Source organism: Canis lupus, chromosome 36 (assembly GCF_003254725.2).
Source record: "Canis lupus dingo isolate Sandy chromosome 36, ASM325472v2, whole genome shotgun sequence".
Taxonomy (NCBI): domain Eukaryota; kingdom Metazoa; phylum Chordata; class Mammalia; order Carnivora; family Canidae; genus Canis; species Canis lupus.
In genome coordinates, this window is record NC_064278.1 from 4,733,129 (window position 1) to 4,743,618 (window position 10,490).

At 45.9% G+C, this 10,490-nt stretch overlaps 1 long non-coding RNA gene across 1 annotated transcript; it reads right to left on the reverse strand.

Moving 5' to 3' along the window:
• Positions 1–694: 694 nt before the first annotated feature.
• On the reverse strand, positions 695–5,689 carry LOC118350144 (uncharacterized). Its single transcript, XR_004803415.2, has 3 exons — positions 5,588–5,689; positions 4,089–4,213; positions 695–2,343 (listed from the first exon to the last, which is right to left on the reverse strand). It is a non-coding gene; the product is annotated as an uncharacterized LOC118350144 (long non-coding RNA).
• Positions 5,690–10,490: the final 4,801 nt, after the last annotated feature.

A 10,490-nucleotide genomic window follows, 5' to 3' on the forward strand; every position in this document is an offset into this window, starting at 1 on the left:
AGTCACCACGAAAATGAACATTTAGCTATTCAACATACAAATTTTGAGGGACCAAGAGAATTCACTGTCCACCACCTCTGGTATTACACGCACCTCATTTTGGGAAATGTGGGTCCTTACCAGTTTGCTGTGTATGATGGTTTAGGTGAGCTGAGAACTCCACTTAGGACATTCTGAGTCATGCCTCTGACTACAGGCCCATTAAAACAAAATCTGCCAAGGCCCTTTTGTTCAGAGGCCTCAGCAATATGTTTAGAGGAACACACATTTGAATCCACTGGATGGTGGTGTTATTTCTATGATCATATCATATTATAAGGAAAAAAGTATTTGTAAACTTGGCCACCTCTGTTCACTTCATTAGATTTTTTTGAAAGTTGTTTATAACAGCATTATTCATAAGAGGCAAAAAACTGGAAACAACCCAAATCTCCAACAGGAGAATGAATAAACAAACTGTGGTACATTTATGTAATAGAATACTAGTCAGCACTTAAAGAAAAACCACAGATACAATAATGGATGATCCTATTTCAAGACCAAGTAAAACTTATCTATGGTGATATATTGTTTCCTATAGGAGTAAGTACTGACTAGAGAACTTGTGGAGATGATGGAAATGTCCTGTATCTTGATTGGGGTGGCTCTTACACAGGTATGTACAGTTATCAAAAGTCATCAAAATTTTCACATAAGATCTGGGCATTTCATCACATGTAAGGTTTATTCCAAGTTAAAAAGTTATTAACATTTGTTTTTAAAGGCACTAAAGAAGTATGTGATGACATTGTCTGAGGTTTAGTTTTATGACTTAGAATCAAAGTGATTACAGAGTTGAGAAAAATCCAATTTATATATTTTAAACATTCCAAACATCTACTTAAGACTGGTCATGGAGAGGATGTAACCACCAGTTGACTTGAGAGCTGAAACTAGGCAGTCAGAGGCTCCCCATCCCCTTCCCTGTCCTTAGAATGCGCATTCTGCTTGCCTTCACCACCCTAGAAGCTGCCACAAGGAGAGAGCCCTGAGACAGTAATGTGGCGTTGAGGCCATCTGGATGGCATATGTTACTAAACCCAGTTAAGGCTTCAACATAAACTTTTAAAATTCTGGTGGGCAGGTGCAGAGATATACTCACCAAGACAAGCCTCATAAATTCTCTTGCTTATTAAATCTGCCACCTACAAATCTGATTGGTCTGCCTCCTCTCTGGTCTCTCCTGGCCCTCTGTCTACAGGGCCCCTTTTGCAGACCAACAAGTGGTTTCTCAAAAGATTTTAGCACAAAATTCTTTGTAGCTATATGCACAAAGTTTATTTAAAAGCTGACAGCTTACCAAATTTAAATTTAAACAGAATTCTAGAAAACACATATTTGAAAAGCAGTATATGGGAGTGTCTTTTGAATGAGCTATGCTTGTACAGATTTACGTGTGTGTGTTGACAAGAAAGTAAGTTGAAAAGTAAAACAGGCTCATGTTTAAACATGTTACCAAGAGAGAGAAGTGTGTCACCCCTTTTACCTAATGATCCAAAGAGATGTGTAAATAAACACCTCAAGCCACAGGGAAGGAGTGTGGGAGGGAAATCCTTTCAGCAAGTTACCAGAGAGGTGTTAGCAGCAAAACAAACAGGTCAGTGAAATCAGAGGCAGAGCAGCTAATGGGACTTTTAACTCTACAAATGCAGAGCAGACTTTGAATTCTAAGAGGATCTTTGCTGTAGGTCAAGGAAATCCTTGTTGGAGAAGAGAAGTCTTACTCTTTTTTTTTTTTTTTTTAAGATTTTATTTTATTCATTAGAGACAGAGAGATAGAGAGAGAGAGAGAGAGAGAGAGAGAGAGAGGCGGAGACACAGGCAAAGGGAGAAGCAGGCTCCATGTAGGACTCCAATGTGGGTCTCGATCCTGGGACTCCAGGACCACACCCTGGGGCAAAGGCAGGTGCTAAACCGCTGAGCCACCCAGGGATCTCCCAAGAACAGTCATACTTTTAATTAGAGTGGATCTGGGGAGGGAGCTAGAAGACAGAAAAGGATGCACACCATGTTTGGAATTCCCAGGGCAGTTTCCATCCTGATGGACGGCTGCCCTTTGCTGACCTGTGCCAAGGAATGGACTCAGCCTCACAGAACCGTGTGTAGCCAGGAGCTGCCATCCATACGGAGTAATACTTCTCAGCTTGTCTCAGAATCTTCTCAATTCTGCCTCACTTTAGAAGATTTTGACTTTTGTCTCCAGCCTCACTCATCCTGTGATAACAGTTGACTGTTCATCTGCCCTACGGTTTGACTTAACTTGTTGTCTTTATGAATTCACTTATTCCGGACAATCCTTCAAGCCTACAGACACAAAAATGAAATTATTAGCAAGCAAACTATGACTTGAATTGTATCTGTTTTAGTGCCATTCCCCGTTTTAATGTCAGCAGCTTCGCTGGAAACAGCTGGCATGTCCCTTAAGTGGCTGTTTGTGTCTATTGCTGTTGCCTAATTCTAACACAAAATCACTAAAAACCATTTTGTGCTATCATAATCGTTTGCATGAGCCATAACTAGCTCTTTCGTTATTAAAGCCCAGCCAATGGTTGGGGGAATTTTGATAAAGACTTCATGATACAATGGACTATTTCACCCTCCATTCACATCCCAGTGATTCCAGAGCTGACCAATGCATTGCCTTGTAAAAAACAACTAAACAAGTTGCACTGGGTCAAAGGTGTAATTCTGAGATCAGTGGGAAAATATCCAATTCTTCCTTCAGAAATGCCCTATAACTGTTCATTTGCTTCCCCAAAGGCAACACCCCCGAAATCTGCCTTCATTTGCTGGCAATAAAATGTAACATGTTGAGCTTTGGCCTTGATGAGCTGCCATCCACTGAGTACTAATCCAATAAAATGACTTCAGGGAGGATGACATCCCTCTAGCACCTCTCTTCAGGGTTCTTCAGAGTCAGTGCTGTCCCAGCCCAATCCCAGGAATCTCTCTTTCCTTCCCAGGTATGAGAATGAGTTGAATGAGGTATGCCGGGCTTCCTGAGGACTAGAGGAAAGAATTCAATCCAGATGGGCTCCAGGTTGGAAATTACATCATAGGAGGAGATCTGGCCATTGTAGGGATGGTTGTGCTGTGAGGAATGTATTTCAAGCCTTTACAAAAAAAAACTTGTAAAGACAAACCAGGAAGCACTTCCATAGCTAAAGGATTAAAATATTTACACGCCCACCAACATCACTACAATTATGTCTCTGGCCTCAGTGACCAGAAGGAAGGCTCATTCTTGCCTGTAAACTATGGTCAAAAGATAGTGGTGTATTTATTCAGTTTGCAAATAATTTGGTGCCTCTTTTTTCATTTTCCTCTCATGTGCCTACTTTTTTTAAATTTTTAAATTTTTATTTATTTATGATAGTCACAGAGAGAGAGAGAGAGAGAGAGAGAGAGAGGCAGAGACATAGGCAGAGGGAGAAGCAGGCTCCATGCACCGGGAGCCCGTGGGATTTGATCCTGGGTCTCCAGGATCGCGCCCTGGGCCAAAGGCAGGCGCTAAACCACTGCGCCACCCAGGGATCCCATGTGCCGACTTTTTAATTGTTTCTTTGATAATTCTTTTATGAAGAAAAACTATCAAAGGAAATGTGAGATTATATTGAAACTCTCCAAGTCTGCCATTATAGAACATCTTCACTGGAGAAAAGCTGGTCCAATGCCACTTGAAACTAATAATATTGTCCTCTAGGGATGCCTGAGTGGCTGAGCAATTGAGCGTCAGCCTTCGGCTCAGGGTGTGATCCTGGGATCCTGGATCAAGTCCCACATCGGGCTCCTTGCAGGCAGCCTGCTTCTCCCTCTGCCTGTGTCTCAGCTTCTCTCTCTGTGTGTCTCTCATGAATAAGTAGAATCTTTTTTAAAAAATATTGTCCTCTAGGTCCACATTACTGGGTCATAGTAGTGATGTACCATCACTAAGGAATTATACTTGACTGATAATAACAAAGTTTCCCCAAAGTTGTGGCTTCAACAAGATGAGTTATAGAAGGTTTTGGGTTTTCTCTCCTTCATATATCGAACATAGGAAAACAGACCAACACTGGTTTGGTGGCTCTATAAGGTCCTCATGGATCCTGGCTCCATCGTAATCTCGGGGCATGGGCCTCATCCTCGTGGTTTCCCAGCTGACTGCTGAAGCTCCATCCATCACATCTTCAGTCTTCAATAAGCAGAGAGGAGTGGGAAAGTAGAACCTTTAAGGTCATTCTCTTAAAAGAACTTTCCTATAAGCCTCACCTGTCCACCTTATTTTTACCTGGGCCCATTGCCATCTCTACTCATGTAGGGGTTCTGTTGATAAGGAAAACGAGGAGATTGGATAAGGGGAAGTCACAATCAGTCTCTGTGTAGGATGCAGGTGATTCTATGAGGTGATCCCTACACTCCCATTACTTTGGCTCCTATGTAGGCTCCAGGCCAGACCTGTTGTTGTATTAATTCCCTGCCTGGGGAGAAACCATTATACCCATCCCTCCTTAGACTTGAAAGATAACCAAAAATGGATGAAATTTCTCAAGTTCAGGTTGTCCCCAGCAGGTCATTTTCAATCGGCTGTTCCATCTCATAGCTTAGAGGTTAACCATCAAAAGCCAGTTACCATCAGTACTCTGTGGCCGAAACCCTGCCCTCATTAGGACTTCCAATCTCCAGGGGGAAAGCCGTGAGAGTCCACAAAAGCACCTCAGGAGTCAAGCGGAGGGACTCCGGACCCATCTCCCCACTGTACAGACAGCAGCGCACCATCAGCAGTTTCTATGCCCTATGTCCACGTAGGATTATATTAAAAAGTTTCCACGGGTAAAAGCTGGCAAAGTAGGGACAGCCACCGTATGGTCCATGACTGGCCGAGGCGCAGGCCTGCAGCCCAGTGTGCTCCTGACTCCCAGCAGCAGCAGCCTTTCTCGGGCGTCACCTGAACTCACTGTGAGTCTGGGGGGCATCCCAGATAAACCTGGAGGCTGGGGAGGCTGCCGTCCCCCCAAGAACCTGAGCCTCCCTGAAGCCATCAAGTGGGAGTTGGGCTGCCAGGGAAGGCCTCAGAGAGCAAGAGGGACTCAGCTGACCTTCAGATTAATTCTAAGCAGAGGTGCCAGGAAATAAATAGCAATGGCAGGGGGTTAAGGAGAAAACCCTCTGAACCCAGCACAGAAGGAGGTCAGGTGAGAGACGGAGAGACAAGAGAGGGTTTCTCTCACTGCTTTTGGGTCAAAACAAACCCAAAAATAACCCTCTGCGGAGATTTTACTAGGGTCAAGCCTGTGCTAAGGGCCTCATCCCCGTTATTCCGCTTAGTGTTTGGGATAATCCTCCGACATACAAGAGAAAAACCTGCCGGATTCTGGAGCCGCCGCCAGCGCCCGGGGCCTCGCTGCGGAGACCAGGAGGCTCGGGGCCTCTCCCACTCGGCGCTTACGCCCCTGACCCCATGGGACAGCCGCCTCGGCGCCGGGCACCCCCTCCCAAGTCCCACCAGCTCCGGGGCCAAATCGGGCTCAGAACGCAAACCAGTTTTAACGTTTGCCTTGGCAAACACCTGCTGTGCTCAGACGAAAGCCGATGTCCTGAAAACCAGAGAGGTACCGAGCGGCCCGCTCACGAAGCGCTCGGCGCGCGGCACGGCCGCGGCTCAGGACCGGGTCACCCGCCCTCCGCGGGGCGGCCCGGGCTGGGGGTGGGGGTGGGGTGGGGGCGGGGGCGGGCCCCGGGCGGCCGCGCAGCCTCCGAGGGAGAGAAGGGCCTCCCGTGGCCCAGCTTCGGTGGAGAAAGACCTTCCCCAACGACGGCCACTCACTGCCTGCGAGTCTGGAGAGGGAGCCGCGGACGTCCGGGAAGGCGCCGCGACACACCTCCACACCTCCGGCTGCCCTTCGCGCTCCGCTCCCGCCTTAGTCCTCACTCCTCTTCGGGAAGAGGCCACGTGAGGAGAGGGCGGGAGGAAGGTGGCCCTCGAGGCCGCTCCGCCCCCGGGAGGCCCGAAGCGCTGCCCGGCCGGGGCCCCGCGGCCCACAGCCCCGCTGGCGGCCGCCAAGGCTGTGGGCGCGTCACTACGTACACGTGCCCGCACTCCAGACAGAGGAGGACCGCGTCCGGCCGCCCCGCCTCAGGCCACCGCCTCAGCGCGCGGAAGTCCCGCCCCCCGGCCCGGACGGCTTCCGGGACCCAGAACCGGCTTCCGGGAGCGCCCTGCGCGGCCGGCGGGGTCGGCTGTGGAGGCCGCGTTCCCGCAGGGACAGTCAAGTCCGCCGTGCCGGCCGGGAGACCGGAGAGGGGCGACCGTCGAGCCCAGCGAGGGGTGCGGCGCGGCCCTGGAAATAACGCCGCCGTCCTTCCGCCGAAGGTCAGGCCCTGCGAAGAGCCCTCACGTGCGCCAGGCCACCCCGAGGCTGAGGCGCGCGCCGCCCCTGACGCCATTTTACAGCTGAGGGAGGCCTCGCGGGTGACCGCGCAGGCCCGTCCCCCCGCCCTCTCGCATTAGCGAGGGCCCCTCCGCACGCACCGAGGCCTGCCTGGTTTCCACCCTGGTACGCAAACTCCAGCTTCCTGCGCTCGGCCGCTGGGCGGCCCCAGGCCCGTGGCTCCCGCCGCCCCTCCCCGGCGCCCCGTGCTCTGCGCCCGCGCCCGAGAGCCTCCGGGCCGCTCTCCCTAGGGCTGCCCTGGCCTCCAGGTCCCTCCCACCCGTGGGCCGGGTGAGCCCTGCGCAGCCCCGTCACCCCAGCCCGACTCCCGGTACCAGGCCGACCCCCGCGCTCGGGAGACCGCGCCATCCTTGTGCCCGACGCAGACCTTTCCCATGTTTCTCGGAAGATCAGTTCTACAGATTGTCCCTAAGAAGAATTTTATGGTCCGGTGAGTCTGGTACAGGCAGCACAGTGTGTCCCAGAGAGTCACGGTATCTTTAGTGCTTGTGCTGAAGGCTCCGAGAAGTTTGTAGTAAACACTGGATTCGGAATCCAGGGTTTCTCAGCTTTATTAGACCAAAGAACCTTCTCTTTGGGGGCGGGGGTACTTATTTCACTAAGAGTTTTCAGTAGAACTCCGTGCAGTGTGAAAGTAGATAACAGTTATTTTTCCTCACTCAGGTGATGCTTCTTTTTTACTTACATATTCTATACTTTCATGATCAAAATTTATCTTATTAGACTAAGTTTTCTTTAAATATAAGGTACCCTAATTAAAATCTAGACCCATTTATTTTATAGCTGTAGGGAATAGGGATAGAATAAGATCACAGGTACTGATACTAAATGATGTAGGGGTGTTCTTTGTACTCAGTAGCTTGAGTAGTTCTCAACCTTCTTGGTCTCAGGACCCTTTTCTTTTCTTTCCTTTTTTTTTTTTTTTTAAGAGATTATTTATTAGAGAGAGAAAGCACAGTGCAGGGTGCTGGAGAGGAGAAGCAGGTGCCCCGCTGAGCAGGGAGCCTGATGTGGGGCTTGCTCCCAGGACCCCAGGATCACAACCCAAGCCGAAGGCAGACCCCAACTGACTGAGCAACCCAAGCACCCCTGAGGATCACTTTACATTCTTAGAACATATTGAGAAACCCAGAGTATTCTTGTATATGTGGGTTATATCTATTGAAATTTATGATGTTAGAAATTTTAAATTCTGAAAACTTTTACATATTTAATAACTTATTTAAAAACAAACTCATTACATGCTAACGTAAATTACACATTTTAGGGAAAAGAACTATCATTTCCAAAACAAAATGAATCAGAAGAATGGCATTGCTTTACATTTTTGAAAATCTCTTTAATGTCTGGCTTAATAGAACATAGCTAGTCTCATACCTGCTTCTAGATTCAATCTGTTCTGACATCATACATCATGTCTTCATGTGCCATTGTATGCTAGTGAGAGAATAAGAGTGAAAAGGGAAAATGACATATTAGTATTATGAAGAGAATAATTTTGGCCTTGTGTTCCCCCTGAGAAGGTCTTTCGGACCCCGGGGTTCCTGTAACAATTTGGAGAACTACTTCAGATGATCAGCCCGGTTCCTTCTTACTCTGCATATACCTGAAGGGGCAGAGGGCTGACCGCGACTCCGTGACCCTGGGGGTAACATGTCTAGCATCAGGAGGCTCCACCTGTCAGGGAGCCCCAGTCCTCTGGCCTGGCCAATACCCATTCCACTCTACTGCCTAGCACTTCTCACTGTGGTTCCTGGAGCCCAGGGAAGTAGAGGTCAGTTTGTATGTTCTTGACTCAGAAGTTTTTAAAAAGCTTTGATGTATAGAATTTCATTAAAGCCATAAAGGCCCCAAGGTAGCCATTGTGGAAACACAGATATTGCCTTCATTTGTAAGCCGCATAATTCCTGCAAAAATGGATTTAAGCTTTATCTATAATCCATGTCCTGTTCTCCTGCAGGGTTTGAGTGGGTCCATGATATGAATGAGCCAAGAAGAGCTATCTTTTATTTTTCTTCACATGTGGGAGGAGGATGAAACAGTCTTTTATCTTGGCCCAGGGGAGGTTTGAAGCCCAGACACAAAAGAGAACAGAGGGAAAGACAGACACCAGCTCTGGTAGATCTGAGCATAAAGGTGACATACTGCACCTGTGCCAGAGACGCTCCCTTGGGCCGACCTCCTAAGACCAAGCAAGAGATGGGTTTAGATGAGTAGGACCCGAGTGGGTCCTTGTTCTGTAAAGTCCCCAGATGAATCATCAGGCATAGCTAACAACTTTTCTGCCTTGGGCTAAAATGAGAGAAAATGAAACCCTGAGGATCTGGCTATGTACCATGGCAGAAGCAACTACCCCTCCTTCCTCTATAAGAACCTGTATTTATGAGGCTCAAGTTAGAAGTTCTGATTTTGGAGTGATGTGGATAGGACATTGTCGGAGCTCATCCGCTAAATAGGGTGACCTTGGGCAAAGCACATGGCCCACTGAGTCTTAGTTTCATCACGTATAAAATGAGTTATTGCAGGATTTGCTGAGATAGTGCATGTAAGCACTTCACATAGTGCCTGGCCTACAATAAGCACTCAATTGATGCTTGCCATTAGTTTGCTTGCCCTCTAACATGATTAGAGGCACAAAAAGTGCAGGGCCACCCTTAACATTTGCAGTGAACAGGGAAATACAAACGAAGGCCACATATCATTTAAATATATAGACATTTAAAAGATCTAAGTCTTGTAATATTGTTATATAAAATGTTTCATATATTTATCTCAATGAGATAATCTTCATAACAACAAAAATTTTAAACCATGCCTAAAGATATGGTTTTTACATGACCAAAAGTTTATAAAATATCAGATATGACTGATTTTAATTACTGCACATATCTGGAGGCTAGCATTATTTGGATGAATAATAAACACAAACATAATTCATTATTGTAAGTATTTCTTCATATAATGCTTTTTTTGCTTTCATTTTGGCAAAATCATTAATGATGTAGTTATGATCAGTATTTTTACATACAGTGTATTCTATTCATATTAAAAATTATATAAGAAAATAATTGTCTTTAAATGTATATTCAAAGTGTAGGAATATATTTTTACCAAAATTTAAACTAAAGTGCATGTAAAAATCAAAAATATAAATTACTTTTCATGTTTCCAAAATATTCTAATCAAAATTATAAAAGGCAAAATATAGATTCTAATTAATACCATATTTTAAACCTAAGAATTTAAATAAAGCTGACATTAATTTTACTTTCAAACTTAATTAAACCTTATTACCCATTTCAATAAAAATTAAACTTTACAATTCTAGATGCATGTCCACCTGGTTACAAAAATAAAAGATGCATGGTATAACTTCAGTCTTTCCAAATTTGTTGGGACTTGTTTTATGGCCTAATATATGATTATTCTGGAAAGCATTCCATGTGCATACACTTGAAAAGAATGTGCATTCTGCTGTTTCAGATTGGAATGTTATGACTAGGTCTATTAAACCCTTCTGTTCCAGTAAATCATTCAAAGCTACTATTTCCCTGTTGATTTTTCTATTTGGATGACCTGTCCATTGATGTAAGTGGGGTGTAAAGTCCTCCATTGTTATTGTATTATCATCAATTAGTTCCTTTATATTTGTTATTAACAGTTTTATGTTTATGGGTGTTCCCATGTTGGAGGCATAAACATTTACAATTGTTATGTTTTTTTTTGTTGGATTGTCTGCTTGATGATTATATAGTATCCTTTGTCTCTTGTTACAGTCTTTGTTTTATTTTTTTTAAAGTTTTCATTATTTGAGAGAGTGAATATACAGGCAGGGAGGAGGGGCAAAGGGAAAGGGAAAAGCAGACTCCCTGCTAAGCAAGAAGCCCGATGTGGGACTCGATCCTGGGTCTCCAGGATCACACCCTGGGCTGAAGGCAGGTGCTAAACCGCTGAGCCACCCAGGTGCCCCAAATAACCATCTTAATGTCATGCATGTTAACTGTATGCCATCATATGTAC